This window comes from Bradysia coprophila, unplaced genomic scaffold (genome assembly GCF_014529535.1).
Source record: "Bradysia coprophila strain Holo2 unplaced genomic scaffold, BU_Bcop_v1 contig_358, whole genome shotgun sequence".
In the NCBI taxonomy this organism is placed as follows: Eukaryota; Metazoa; Arthropoda; class Insecta; order Diptera; family Sciaridae; genus Bradysia; species Bradysia coprophila.
The window spans coordinates 5,899,259-5,910,902 of NW_023503616.1; the positions used below are offsets into that span (position 1 = coordinate 5,899,259).

Here is an 11,644-nt window from a genome sequence, read left to right on the forward strand (position 1 = left end):
ACCTCATCAGTGTTTATTAAAAAGAAATAATCTAAACGCAAAAACAACAAATGCGCTTACCCGCCATATAGAGCAACATAAATTTCGAATTAATTTCAATAAGGCATAATAAGGCATATAATAAAAGTTTATGTAATAAAATGTAAAAATTAAAAAATTAAAATAAATATTCAAACACTCACCTAGCTCTTAAATTTGCTGAATATTAATCCTCAATGCTAATAAATCTTTCACATTTAAAATGTATATTCTCAAATATAATTAATATTTGCATTTAATTATCCATTTAAAATTATAGAGTTTCACATGACACTTTTAGCACACACAAACACACCGATTTTATTAGTTAACTTTTCAATGGCTGTATATACCTATAGTCTGTATGTATAACGTTATAGGTATAGATGGATAGATATATTCAAAAAATATATATGTATATACACAAAACGACACGGGGACACACTATATAAAACAAATAATTCACTTATCTCGTTCTAGCACATTGTGTCTTTCGAGTTTCGAACTATAATCTTGGCCGTAGATCTTGGGAGTTGTTAAAATGTTTGTTGTTTTGTTAGCTTTATTTAAAATAAACGATTTTGTTGAAAATGACGACTCGGTGATTTGCTACTGCTGTCTGTTGGCGGTCTTGTTGTTGTTGTTGTTAATTGTTTTTCTGTTTTATATCTGTAATTATATGATATAATTGATGATTTATTGTTGAAATCTCAATTACTAATTAATTTGTATTATTGTTGCAATGTTTGTACAATCGGTAATGGATTTCGACTTATCAAATAAGTAATCGCACTTCATAAACTAGATATATTATTTCGATCTGTATGTATATCTATAGGTATAGTCTGAGCCTGTGTAGGATACAGTTTATACAACACAGAACGAAAAGATTAGTTTATTGTGACTAAATATAAATAATATTTCATAGAAGTTAGAACCACAATCTTTTGCTACGTTACATTTTAAGAGAAGCATGACAAAATCTCCGGTACATTTATTATTACTGCATTTCCATGTGAAATACATTTTATCGAGTAAAGTATATAGATTACCAACTGGTGTGTGTGTGTGTGTGTGTTTTCGTAGTACAAAACTATTTGCACTCACAAACTCAACTATCTAAATATGATTATCTGAACAAGTTTCATGCTCTGGTAGAGCGTTAAACCACAAGTAACACACAAAATATAACAAATTTCACGACATCTTTTCAATCCATCTACTCTTCATTATGTTGGATAAATTGTTATTAGACTATAACATACAGCGTATTTATGTCTCCCCTTTCCCTTAACACTAATAATCAAAAATTGAGTTAGACTTCGTCAATTTTCCGGTAGTAAAGGGCTGGAAGATGGAAAATGCAATGTGTTAACGGACAAATTAGTTTTATAGCCATATACACGAAAGACAAATATCCGTTTAATATCGCTGCTCAGACACATATATCTAATATAGTACCTACAATACGTAATTGCATTACATAATTGAAAGAGAAAAAAAAAAACAAATATAACAAGCGTATAGACTTACTAAATGGACGCGATCAGTCGCGGTTAAATTTGTCATAATAAAATAAAGTTACAGAAATTGACATGTGGATAAACAGAATTAATATTTTTCCAACACATTGCGTTTTGTAAAACGTGCTATACGTCCCACTGTCCCACAATATCTTCTCTATCTTATATTTGTAACATTTTCTTGACTGGATTATTATTGGGCCTTGCCTGTTATCTGGTCGTTAAACTGAGATAAATAAATAAAATAAATAAATAAATAAATATTCACGTAAAACGCATATTAGTTATTAATAACAACAACAGAGCGAGAGAGAAAGACAGAAGGAAAAAAAAACTCAACCATTTCTGTATCGTACATTGTACACAAGCATTGTATGATAAATTACTTCAATTTATTTAATAATAATTCATGATTTATTGAAACTATGGGAGGCGATTTGATATTATAATACTGTTGGCTTTTTATAGATTTTTATTCTGAACAAAAAAAAAACGGTAACATATATTACGGAATAAAAGCGATAAGAGGAATTACGAGTAAATTATACTAAAAAAAGCGATTAAAATGTTCAAATAAAAATTGCCATCTAACATGTGTACATACCGCATACGTGTATGTGATTGTGTTTTCGTTAGTCATGTTTGAAATGAATATATTGTCTCTACATACAATTTTCAAAACTCATAATTATTATCAATGCGAGTTGTAAATTTATTAAGAGATTACATGAATGTGGGCATTTGAATTTTAATGTTATAATCGTTCAAGTTCACTTTGTGATAAAAAAAGAAAATGTTTCCAACCGAACTAAATATTTAATTTGAATCGGTTATCACATGAGAGTTTTATTTATTTAGTTTTGACCTTTTTTGACAAGCTTTTTTCATTTCATTTTTTTTTAGATAAATTTAAGTGGCAGTAATGCCTACGTGAAATGGATATTCATATATTGGGTTAGTAATTTGTTCGAATAATTATTCGGTTGTGAAGCTATCTGCTATCGTCAAATTGATATTTTATGTTCGCTGAGGTGTAGGCATCTGCACCTACTATACGTGTCTATATTTACTAAAAATAAATTATTTTTCCTAAGCTATGACCATAGTCATACTTAACGTCACCCATGGAAAATCAATGAGCGTCAGAAGAAAACCAATTGTTATAATACTATATGCCCTTGTCCTATTCCATTTTCGTCTAAACAACAAAAATGGAACCACAGTGGCATGGTCATCAATTTTAGAAATGTATTCTAAAATCACAACTAGAATAAGCTTGGCACCAACAAGCGACACATAACGTTACACTAAACGTTTGTCTAATTAAAGTCTTATCTAATCTAAATAAAGATTGTTCGATGGAGTCATCGAAAAATCAAGTTGTATGTCCGCACATTACACCACTGGTATGTTTAGAAAATTTTTAAGCAATTGGTCTCATCGCTTTCCCGAATAACATCCGATTTTTCGATTTCTGCATAAACACACAGTGTTTTATGAGCACAATCTGAACGCCATGACTGGCACATTATGGCATTCATGTAAACTTGTATAAGCAACGAATTTCGGGGCCAAAGATCTATATGAAAGAGCAGTGATTGTTTGATCACGACATTGCGAACGACGAGTTTTCAAAATTTAATTGTTCCACTATTTTAATGCACGGGAGGATAATTCTTCATGATCACATGTATTCATGTATAATACCAACCGGAGCTCATTTGTAAACGTCAATCGTTTTGAAATTGCTTAAGTGGATTGTTTAGTTATGTAATTAGTGAATTTGATTGTTTAGCTTGACACCACACTTAGAGAAATTTATTTTCACAAAGCGTCAGCAGCAATGACTCGGTCTGGTTGAAATTTGAGTTAAAAGGTCAATGGATTCAAAGTAATGAAATTACTAGACAAAAATTTGACTGACGAGACCATTCTACTAAATTGTGTGCTAAGGTGTAAAGATAATGGATTGGCTATATCTATGTCTATCTACATATCTAACATACCTATGGTTCGAACACCGAACCGTATAATATGAAATAATTTATCTGCGAATTGATTTAAGAGATGCCTCGAAGCAAATCTGATAAATTGCCATGATTAGACTAGCAGCTTTTTTGCGGGCTTTCAATTTCTATTTTTAATTTTATAATTCAAAATATTTTAATGTGAGGGTTTTTTTGGTCGGAATGGCCGAATGTATAGCAAGTTAAAAAAAAAGATTTTTAGTTTGTTGTTAAGATATAGGAGTTATAAAACTGCTTGTGAGGAATGTGCCATGTTTTGTCGTTGCTATTTACTTTAGTTAATAGCACTTGTAAGCCACTGAAATATTTCGAACAATTTTTGCTTGTTTCTTGACTATGGTTACGTTGTGTATTCATTGGGTTAATAATAGAAAAATGATATCTTCAGATAGATAAGGAGTTCATGATTTTATTTAATAACTTGGAAACGGCTTTCAATGTTGTTTAAAAGATGTATTAAATAGAAGGGAGGAAAATAAATCGGCGAAACTTTAAATAAACATTTTTGGACAAATAAAAGTATAAAAATAAATAATTAGACAGTCATACGATGAGTGACGTATTAGGATTGGTGTGAACAGAAGCAATATTCCATTTTATTATTTCAAATTACTCGCATTCATAGTTCACTGCTATTAAAACAAAACTAGCGAAAAAAAAAAGTTTTCACGCATTTGCAGACTAAGGGAATTTAAATTGCATTGTTTTGCATATACCAAAAATGAATTAAATTATTGCACACTACATAATTAGGAGAGACTGCGCTTTAAATGCATCCCATAGAAAGTTCCTTTGGAATTTACATTTGAAACAGTTGCATAACTCTAGGATGGATTATTCGTTGTATTTACACAAACGGTGAAAAATGTGCAGCTTTATCGGATTTCAGCATAAAAGAACAACTGAAAGCTTATTTTGTTGGACTATTGAATATGTTGACTTTTTGTGGAAGTTCTGCTGTAAATATGAGGTAGTATATATTGCAGGAATATCGACGAGAGATAAGAGGTATAATAGGAAATACTTCCATAAGATACATATTGTATATGAGTGTCATATATGTGTCTGTATACTTAACAGATCGTTAGTTAGAATTGATAATATGATGTTTGATAATACTGTAAACAAGAGAAATGTTGCAATAATATTGATTGGATGGAGACATTTTTTTGAAATAAATTGTGGATGTGATGAATGGCTATTATGTGTCTATGGATGTTCCTTTAGCCATTACTTAAGACAATATTTATCTATCAACCTTTTCGAAATTGCAAGCATTTATCGATCTTGATACAAAATCTACTACTTCAATATTTTTATCATTACGCTCTTAAGAGAAAACTAGTCTGAGCTTATCGCTTGTTCTTTTCGTCGTGGTCGATATAAGGCATATCAGGTGACGAGACAAAGACATCTCAAAGTTTTCCTTAAAATAGTTATCCAATCGAATGACCAAAAACTTCTTGTTGACTTTCTACATACGGCCCTACCTTCTGGTATCAACACCAACAACAAAAATTAATGATGAGCTCTAGCTTAGGTCACGTAACACCGAAATTTATGTTAAAACAAACGAAGTGAAAGATTCAGTCGTACATATGTAGCATTCGAGTTTTGAAATGTTTTATGTTAGAAACGTTAGGCGTAATGGTATAACCGATACTGAGCCTATAGTGAGTGTCACGTCGAAGACCCACGGCTCTATATGGCAGCGATGAAAATAGTTATCTGCAAATGATAGTGTCCTGACTCAAAAGAAAGTTGAAGGCTTATTGTCCGCACAACTTCTAGAGATTTATCGAGACGTAAACATTTACTAAAGTTCAAGTCACATCAAAGTCAAGTGTGGACACAGTTTTTTTTTAACAAAGAATAACTACGAACGCAATGTCTCATTTTGTTTTCTACTATTTCGCGAGAAAGATTTCGGTTGTGACATGCAACACTTAGATTAACATTTTCACTCAGTGGTTAAAATAAATCTTCTGATATTTTGCTTAAGTATGTTTACTTAGAACCCAAGAACTCCTTGCAGATTGTAATCAACATTGTTACATATTTTTCCACTCATAATTCAGTTTTCTGCCGTGGAACAGTAACAAATATAATTTTCCGTTTTCGAATTTTGATAGACACAAAAATTATAAAACGGCATATTCTGCTCGTCATCAATTCATTTAACTAAATTTTTATTAAACTCACATCGCGCGAATTAATTTCGCGGTAATCTCTCCTACATAACATAATTTCAACTTCACATACCTTTCAATTTACTAATACTCCCATACACATAACGATGATCGACACAGTACAAAAAAAATATTCCTTCGACAATTTTTTTTCACAGTCTCATTCACGTTTAATTACACCTTGTTCTTTTCGGTTTTTCACACTTAATCCATATAATTACAATTTTTAAGATAATCATACGTTAATCCAATGACAAATATTGTTTAATTTCGGTAATTTTGAAGTAAAAAATCACACCGATTTTCAACTTCAAGTTTATTCAGCAAGTATGGCCGACACTGTCAAAATTCATTCATTTTATTGAACAACAAGAATTCATATCATGCATATGAACAACAAATTCATTTTATTGTGAAAATGAACGCATGTCTAGTCAGGATTTCAAATGAATGGAATAAAAGCGCGAATGATTTGAATGTGAATGTTCTTGTTTCTGAAAATTTTATTACACACAAATCATTGTCTGTTCTTACGTAGAAGAAGTAATTATACTCGCTAGATATTTTATTTTGAATTAGTTGTATTTATGTGTGTATACACCATGGGGTCAATGCATTATGATATATATTCGGATGTCTTCGTGTTTCTCTACAGAAATAGTTAGTCAAACAACCGAGTGGTAAATGCTTTTTTAGAGATTGTCACTCGAGGCCGTAGTCCGAGTGTGACAATACACATCGTATGCCTAAAAAAGTATTTATCATCGAGTTGTATACAACGTTTTTCGCATTAAAGGAAAGTCCTACTTTTCGTCACTTGTTGCGAAAACAATAGTTAATAACTCACCCGTTGTAAACGGTAGATGTTAGACAATTGAGCAAGTTATAACTCGATCGATGTGAGGGGACAAACGGAAGTGCCTCAAATCTACCATCCACAATGCCAATTTAAGAGAATTCTGTAATTTTGTCCATAGACTTGAAAAAATAGTTAGGTTTTTTCGTACAAAAATAAAAAAAATTTAAAAAAAAATCAACAATGTGTACGCAACACATTCATGAGTAAAGTTCTTACAAAGTTAATGAAAATTTAAGACCTCATCTTGTACTTTTGTACTTTCTGTCCTCGTAGCTTTCTTTTACTGAAGAACGGGTGCTAGGAATCTCGCGCTGGCAAAATGACACATTTTGTATAACTATAATGTCACTTTGCGAATGACGCCGACGCGGTACGAGATTCTTCATTATAACGGTTATATCGGTTTTGTTATCGATGGTGACGACAAAATTAAACAACGAGCTCTGGATAGTGTGACCCAGTGTAGCAATGTAGCAAAATGCAAGAAAAAACGAAATATTTTTTATTAATCACAGTCAATCACTTCAAACAAGAAAAGGCAGAGACCGCACCGACTAGACCATGTGAGAAGCTTGCCATTTGTGAAGGTTGATCACTTGTTGAGTCTATTTCTTCTTTTGGTCTAAGTATTTTCAGTAGATAGTACATTGCCATGTCCCATAGTTTTTACGAGACAATGTCGAGACAATATTTTAACCTTCCGGACCAGATAAACTCCATGCCAGATGAATTTGAGACTATTTCTGTAAAATGAACAGGCCTTACAAGTCACAGTTCGGGTTGAGGAGTTTTATCGCAATAGACAAACTTCGCTCTTGTTGCAAATAGCTACATTATCGCTATAGTATGTGTTATTTGAGTTTAGAGAATTTCTAGGCAAATATTAAATATAGTTAGTTGCAAAAATGTGGCGGTACTCGCAATGTATAGTCGAAAGAGACGTCAACACCAGGATACGTATTGACTCGCGACCTCTCAGAGACACTTGTTTCATCAACAACGACGACAAAAATAAGGATTGCACCTGGCGAAAGTCGCCATATATAGCAAATTCAATATTAAAATAAATGATGTGACACCCTCGAAATGAAATTTTCCTAAATTTTCCCTAGGTTGACAAAACACGATTCTATCAATCTGTTGAAAATACTTAGATCAAGTGAAGAAAAAGATTGGATAAATGTCTTATAATCATAATGATATACATGCCTTCACCGAATTGATAACTTTATGAATACAACCTAAAAATAAAGATTTCTTAAGACACATCCCTCCACTCTCTTTCCCTATCTATACTACATAATTATATCATACAAGCCCTTCATTCAAACTTAATAGAAGCTCAACACAGTTATGAGATACAAAATAAGTATTTAACCAAAACAATAATTGGTGGTTTACATCGATTCCATCAACATCAACAACATAACAATAATATTGAACACGAAAACGACGGAAATTCGGATAATTGGAGTTATAAGAACCATTAAGAGATTGTTCGTTTATTTATGACTCTTTTCTGTAAAAATATATTTTTCTTTACCCACCCGCGGCCCATTCATTATAAGCTCTCAATTGTCTACAAAATATTACGGGAGAAAGAGATTTTACAAAATTTGAAAATCGATTTTTTTTATTTAATTACGACCATATATTCGACGAAGTTTGTTGAACAAATTAGATGCAATTTCCTGGCACTAATTTGTTGAACACCTCCGTCTTATATAGCTCCAACTCCAACAAACAAAACAGCATATCGTCCATAAAAATGTGAGCATAAATATGTTCGTGAACGAGAACATGTTCGGTATGATACTAGAGACGACGGTGGACTGTCTGCTTGCTATGTTATCAATCTCACTAAGTATATATAGCCAGTCGGATGTATGTTAAATTACAAATAGGAAGGGTGTGGCTTTTAGATCGATATTGAAAATCATGGCTTTCACACTTACCCTTATGAACGACTTCGGTTGACTTGTGACCATATTCGAAATACACATCAGATAAGAGCATACATGAACATTCGGGTGCTAGTCTCCGAATGATTGTGAGAGACGTTATGTGTTTTTCAAATTGAAGATGATTTTATGGGTCAGATTTTTTTTTCTCTTATGCGTAAAGACTTTCCGCGCAACGTCTTCTTTGTTATTTACATCACAGCAGATCATTGTGTTTGTATAGCGGAAAAATGTTTACAACGATTCGGAAGAACAGCACAGAGAAACATCATCATAAACAGACGTCTCTGAGTTGTCAGAGACTTCAGTAATTTGTTGTAAAACATTAATCTTTTAGAAATGGAAAGCGTATATTGTCATGTCATTTTCATTGAATCTGTTACTTTTTTTGTTCAAGGTGTCGCCAGTTGTTCGAACCAAACCAGCGTTTTAACTTCATCTGTTAAACACTAGAAATATTTCGGTATGGATTAATAATTATTATAAGTTCAAGGTACTGCCGGCGACTTTGTAATAAGTAATTCAGTAATTAATTGCGAATAATAGTCCCTGAGCGTAAGCACTTTTGTCGGTATGAGTGGAGCAGCTGTAAAGTCGCCAACTGTAGATTCTCCATTATTTTTTATGGAGAAGTAAAAATAACGCAGTTTTTGCATTGATCTTGCTTTCAAGTCCTTTAAGTTTCAGAAAAATCATTTGGTTAAATTTTATTCAAGTTACATGCAAAAAACATCATTCTGCGAACGACTGCTAATGATCCAGTGATTTGATTTTCCTAAATTAGTATTGGGATTTAGTTCTTGAATTTCACTTATCTTAGAGTCTAAGACTTAGACTCACAACTTCATTTAACTCAGAGAACCAAGGTTCTGAAAGAATAGGTTAAGAGTCTTAATTTAAGATACAAAAAAAATTGCTTTTAACTTTTAACAAAATTAGTACTCAATAAGTTAAATATTCTTTATTAAAAGCGAAAAAAAGGCTGCAAAGTGCAACCAGTAAAAAAACGATCTTTTCAAAAAACAAATATTTACAATAAATAAAAATCATCAATTCTATTACGTCCCAAGGTCCCTAAAAAGCAACTAGAATTTCTTCTTTGAATCGCAATGGAAACCTTCTGTAGCAGGTAGTCCATAGAGCGCGGTTCCCCAGAAGCCTTTTGCATTAATGATCCCAATTTCTTTATAAATGACTTTGTCTCAGGACCCATGCTACCTAGTGATTCAAAAGCAATAGGTGTGAATAAATAATTATCTTTTAAACAAATGTAATGATTGTGCTTAGATCTTTCGGCACTCAATAAGTGCATTTAACAAAGTTGACGTCACCCGCATTCGTGATTGTCTCAACATGTTCTTTCCAAACTTTGCAGATAACAAGAGCACTTAAGCTTTTAGACAAATTAAAAAGAGGATATCGTTCGGACATAAAAATATCAGAAGGTTTCCAATTTGTGTAAAAGACAGCAATGAATGTACACACATGGGCGATTATTTAAAATCGGTCGATTTATCTTGAACGCATTCAATATTCATGTCAAAATAATATGAAAATGAATGCCTTTAAATCCGTTTTTAAAATCGTTGTGTCCTCCGTGGTGACAGTAGACCATACCTGCTAGATTATATTCATTGACCAGAGAAAAATCTTTAGGGGAATTCCGTTCATTTTTCTTATACTCGATATACGCTCGTATATCCAGTATATCGAGTATAATTGAATATACTACGTATAAACCGCCTATCTTTGACAACTCACCTGAAAAATAATTAAATTTTACCTCGACGTATTTTGGTCAAACTGCCAGTGTGTAGCGCGTGATCTCAGAAGTCCGGTAACGCAATTAGTTTTTCAATCGGACCAATATCTGCCGAGCGATAAGACTTTGAAATCGTGATGTGATCAGTCAAAGCACCTAGCAGGGTAATAGAGGTTTTTACACGTCAAATAGAGTAGTATTTTGATACCAATAATACAATTAGCAGCCTTTTTATGGTAATTTCGCAATGACATTAAGAAAAAAAAAGGTTCGATTAAAGTACTACTTTATTTGTTTCTATTACCCTGCTAGGTGCTTTGGATCAGTACGTAAAAAAAACTTTTTCCAAAGTCTTATCGCTCAGCAGATATTAGTCCGATTGAAATATATATTATGCACCTGTTGCCAAGATTGGTATTTTGACGTGTAGGACATTATTGCCCTAGCCGAAGGCGTGGGTCATAATGCCTACACGTCAAAATAACAGTCTGGCAATAGGTGCATATCATATTTTATCTGTCGAGAACAGATATATCGAGATAAACAAAAACTCCCTAGAGGGATAAGCTCGAGATTATCGTTCTAGACAGATAAAACTAATTACGTTGCCGGGTTCCTGAGATTGTTCGCTTCACACTGGCAGTTTGTTTGACCCAAATCCGTCGAGGTAAAATTTAATTATTTTTCAGGTGAGTTGTCAAAGATATGCGGTTTATACGGAGTATATTCAATTATACTCGATATACTGGATATACGAGCGTATATCGAGTATAAGAAAAATGAACGGAATTCCTCTTTTATTTATAAAACAAAGTGGGATGCCCTCTTAGAGAAGGTTGCTCGTCCACACAGCATATCCATCAATAATAAATTACAAACTTTGAAATATCTAAGTTAAATTCTCTGAAGAATGGTAGTACAACAACAGAGCAACAGTAAATTGGTTTCAATAAAAGTTGACGACTTCTTTGTTAATGACAAGTAAGCATCAGCTTGAAACGTAAATGAAACATAAATTTCTATCAGAGAATTATGTCTTCCGTCCTGACTCATTCTGTTTTGTTCGTTCTAATGGAGATATTGTCCTGGCTAAGTGCTTAATTATACCACCATCCTGAATTATTCGAATAAATTGTTGCGTATTGAATACAACTACATTTAAAATGTGTTGCATACGAAAAAAAAATGGATACTTTCTCTGATATTGTTTATGGTGGAACAAACCAACTTTAACACGGACCATCATCTCTCCTTCATCACACTGAAGAAAACAATTTCTATTAATAAAATATTCATTTATAATTT

The 11,644-nt window shown here is 32.5% G+C and overlaps 1 protein-coding gene across 4 annotated transcripts in view; it reads right to left on the reverse strand.

The window, feature by feature from the left end:
* LOC119081399 (flocculation protein FLO11) overlaps positions 1–6,135 on the reverse strand; it is an 83,927-nt gene extending 77,792 nt beyond the window's left edge. For all 4 annotated transcript variants that reach the window (XM_037190289.1, XM_037190290.1, XM_037190286.1 and 1 more), the window contains exons 1-2: positions 5,831–6,135; positions 183–687 (exon numbers count right to left, since the gene is read on the reverse strand). The gene's annotated coding sequence lies outside the window, so the exon portion shown is untranslated. The remainder of the gene's footprint in view (positions 1–182; positions 688–5,830) is intronic.
* Positions 6,136–11,644: the final 5,509 nt, after the last annotated feature.